Below are 4,404 nucleotides of genomic sequence, written 5' to 3'. Positions count from 1 at the left end.
TTTTTACTTTTTTACTTACTTTTTCCTTTCTACCTAATAATATGTTCACATCTCACCACTCCTAAAAAGATTTTCCTTCAATCCTACTACTCCTTCACACTACAGATCTTTCTCTTTTCCCTTTCACAGAAGAGCCAAACTATTTCCCCTAAACTTCATGAAAGTATAATCCATATTCAGTTCTCTAACTTCACCAACCATTTACCACTGAAGCTTTAAGCTGCATTGAGTTTTGAAACTCTGTGTGTGTGTGTGTGTGTGTGTGTGTGCATTGAATGGCATAGCCTCTAAGTACTTCAAGGAAAAGTTAGTCAAATCATAGGAAGAAATAAGAATCTAAATAAAGCATAAGAAAAATTATAACTCTAATGGAAATAGAGCATAATGTATGTACTTTTTAACTTATTGGTATCTTTACAAAAATTGATCGTGGCTACAGCATAAAAGCCTCATAACAAAGTGCACAAAAGCAAAATGTTTAACTCAGACTTTATGAAAGGCCTTAGAAGAAAGGACTCAAACTTAAATGAAGACTAAATAAATTTCCCTTAAGGAATTAATGAGGCAAAGAACAAATTATAGAAACATTAAATTATTTCATCAAATGAAATCACTGACCAAAATTTGGGAGATACAGACAAATAATTCCTTAGAGAAATTTTATATCACTAAATATTTTCATCACCCAAAGAGAAGAAAATATATCAGCAAATTGTGTATTTGATTTTTAAAAACTGAAACCCAAACAAATACCAAAATAGAAATTTTTAAAATCAAGGAAGAAATTAACCAAATTAAAAATAAAAAGCAACAGTTTAATTAATAGAAAAACCAAGAGCTCTATTAAAAAAAAAAACTAATGAAATACACAAACCATTACCTAATATAATTTTAAAAAGAGAAGAAAATAAAATTACTAATATCAAAAATGTTTAAAGAGAATTCATAACAAATGAAAAAATAAATTAATAAGTTTTATTTGGCCAAATTATATGCCAAGAAAATTAAAAGCTTTAAAAAATTATATGTTATAACCAAGTTGAATTCATATCATAATTGAGGGGTTGTTTCAATATTAGAAAAACTATAAAATTAAAGGATCATATTAATAACCAAAAAATCACAAATGTACCAACAGAAAAAAAGGCCTTTGGCAATATATAATATTAATTTCTGATTTTGTATTGCAAAATATAGAAATAATAGATATTTTCTTAATTTGATGAATATTATTTGTCTAAAACCAAGAACTAGAATTATCTACATTAAAGAAATGCTGGAAGTCATTATAATAAGTAAAGTAAGAATGTCTATTATCATATTTATTACTTGTTGTCATTCTAGGAATGTTAGCTACTTCTTTGCTGAAGTTATTAATTAAAAGCTAGCAAGGATGCTTATTCTCACTACTAGTATAACATAGTCCTAGAAATACTAACTATAGCAATAAAACAAGAAAGAGAAATCAAGGAAATAAGCAAAAAGGAAATCAGATTATTGCATTTTGCAGATAAAAAAATTGTCTAGTTTAGAAACCCTGGAGATTCAACGAAAAATTAATTGAAATAATAACTTCAGTAAAGTATCAGAATTTAAAATGAACCCACACAGATCACTAGCCTTTCTGTATATAACTAACAAAACTCAGCAGGAAGAAATAGAGAAAGAGTAATCAAAATAGCCTCAGGGCATATAAAATATTTGAGAGTCTACCTACTATGATACACATAGGAATTATATTACTATGGCAATAAAGCATTCTTTACAGAAATAAAGACAGGCCTAAATAATTAAAAGGATACTAATTGCTCACAGTTGGTCCATGCCAATGTAATAAAAATGCCAATTCTACTTAAATTCGTTTACTTAGTGCCATATCAATCAAGGCACCAAAGGGTTACTTTAGAGATGTGAAAGAATAATGGCAAAATTCACCTGGAAGAACCAAAAGTAAAAGAAAACTCAAGAGAAGTAAGTAAAGAGTGGCATAGAAAGGAAGAGGGACTTAATAGCAACCGATTTCAAACTAGACTACAAAGCAATAATTATCAAAATTATGCAGAATTGTTAAAAAATGGAAACTTTGATCAGGAAGACAGGTTAGGAACACAAACTCTAGAAGCAAATAAATATACAATGTTATAATCTGTGTTTCAAAAGCTCAAATTTGTTGCATCTCACAGCCATAATAAGCTCAAGAGAGTCATACCAGTCTGGTAGTTCAAGACCCCACAGTGGCTACTATTTCAGGACAGATTCTGCTTCTTCCTAGGTAGAGGCTAGCTGGAACTAGAAGTCCATACTGTAGGAGGCCAAGGGCCCTGGTGTCCACAAGGCTTCCCATTTTGAAAATGAGTCTTCTTTGAAGGTTACTGTTGTTACTTTGCCTTTGCCTCTGCAGCTTCTAGCTTAGCAAACTTTGCCATTCCAGATTCTTGGCTTGGACTTCTTGGCAGGCTTAAGAGTTGATTTTAGTTTGGGGGACCACTTGGGCTTTAAATGCAGGAAGTCTGTTAGTCAGTCTGGTTTCTGTAGAGTCTGTCTGGTTGGCTTCTTTAGTCTTAGACTGAGGAAAACTTCTTGAACTTGGCAATGAAGAAGCCATCCATGTTGTGTGTATCAGGGTAGAAACATCAGGTGAAGCAAAGTGTGGGATGGAAGCATCATTCCTGGAAATTGGTGAAGCCCTGCCAAAATCCAGTCTTTTGAGCACCAGCCTCACATTCCTCTTCTGTGGGGAATATTCTACCACCCATTCATTTTCTTTTACCAAGTGTAGCAGACAATGTAGCCTCCAGTCTTGGAAGCAGCATTAACAGAATCAATAGCATTTGGGAGTAATTCCTTTTGGATATGAGTTCATCTTTTGTTGCTTTTCTCTCACCCTTAATAGTTTTTACAGATGGGTCCTTAGAGGAGATATGAGTGTCACTACATGGGATATCAAGCAGTACCTGGTCAAAACCTCCTCCCACCTCAGGGAAATGACAGTCAACATCATACGTGATGATGATGTTGGTGACTCCCAACCAGTGCAGATTGCCTACCACACTCTTCGGGTGCTCAGCATTAGCATTATTGGCAAGGACCAGTCATGTGTTCTTCATTAGTTGAGCTGTGTAGTTAGTCTTGCACCCAGGGGCACAATTCATCCAAAATACACTCACGTCCCTGTGGTGCCAAGGCAATAACAGGCAGCATTCTGGAAGCACTATAAAGGATGTAGTGCCCTGCCAGGTATTCAGAAATAGCCCCAGTGGGCACAGAAGAGTTATGAACCACCTGGGTCTTTTTCTATTTACCCTAGGGATCCAGATTCACCCCACAGTTCATTAAAGCCTGAGCCAGACCCCAATCATGGGTTTTCAGGGTATTGGTCCAGAGGGTGATGGGTCAGGAAACCTCATTAATTTCTAAGAACTCCACTAGCTCAGAAAGACAAAAATATCCATTATCTTGTCCATGAGAGAGTCTCCACAGTAGTAGTAAGTAGCCAGGTCTTTCTAAAGCCATCTCAGATATCATTCTGGGAATCAACCTTCCACTTGCTGAGACCCAAATCCCGCAGCACCCCGACAATGGCCTGAATTCGCTGGGGGGCAGACTATGTGTAGGTTTGAAGTCTGGGTATTCTCTTACTCTATCTCCTTGCCATAGAAAATAGAAATTCTTCATACTTCTCCAAGTTGATCTGAAGCTCCACATTTGCTTCATGGTCATTTTTGGATTTTGCCTGGGGAGAGAGTTCCTCTTCCTCCTCTTTATCCGTGTCCTCTGGACGCCAATGATCTAGAGTTTCTGCTTCCTGGACCTTCTGCTTAGGAGCAGCCTTCTCAATTGGCAAAAGCTCATCCTTTTCATCAGTTTCTTCTTTCAAGGCCACACCTGAGAAGTTTCAATTGCCTGAGGTCAGCCTTGAGTTCCAGGGGAGGGAGGGAGGAAGAAAGAGGATGAGGGAGGGAAGGCATCACGTAGTTCAAGGGCAAGTGGAAGCCAGGGACAGATACCAAGACCCAAATGCATGCAGATGAAAGACAGATATAGTGGCCATGATTAAGTGGGTAGAGTGGGGCAAAGGTCTCCTCTTTCTACACTGGAGATCTGCTCACTTCAGAAGTCTCCCCACAGGTGTTTTTCTGCTTTCTTGAAGGGTTCTTTTTTTTAGGGTTATTTTGGAGCAGGGGAGACCATGGAGCACCAAATGAAGGGACAGGAGTGGGTAGAGAAAGCCCAGTACAATACAGCAAAGTTAACAAAGATGTTAAAAGTAAAAGTAAGAATTGTTTGTATGAAGGTCGGTACAATCCACAATTTCAGCCAACCATAGGTCTTGGAATATATCTCCTGCAAATACAGGGCCCCTACTGTATTTGTACTACTTTCCTCCCAGGGTTGTAATGAGGA

General features: G+C 36.8%; 1 pseudogene; it reads right to left on the bottom strand.

Moving 5' to 3' along the window:
• Positions 1-951: 951 nt before the first annotated feature.
• LOC100619644 (probable 28S rRNA (cytosine-C(5))-methyltransferase) overlaps positions 952-4,404 on the bottom strand; it is a 32,002-nt pseudogene continuing 28,549 nt past the window's right edge.

This window comes from Monodelphis domestica, chromosome 4 (genome assembly GCF_027887165.1).
Source record: "Monodelphis domestica isolate mMonDom1 chromosome 4, mMonDom1.pri, whole genome shotgun sequence".
NCBI classification, from domain to species: domain Eukaryota; kingdom Metazoa; phylum Chordata; class Mammalia; order Didelphimorphia; family Didelphidae; genus Monodelphis; species Monodelphis domestica.
This window is presented reverse-complemented; position numbering and strand designations above follow the sequence as displayed.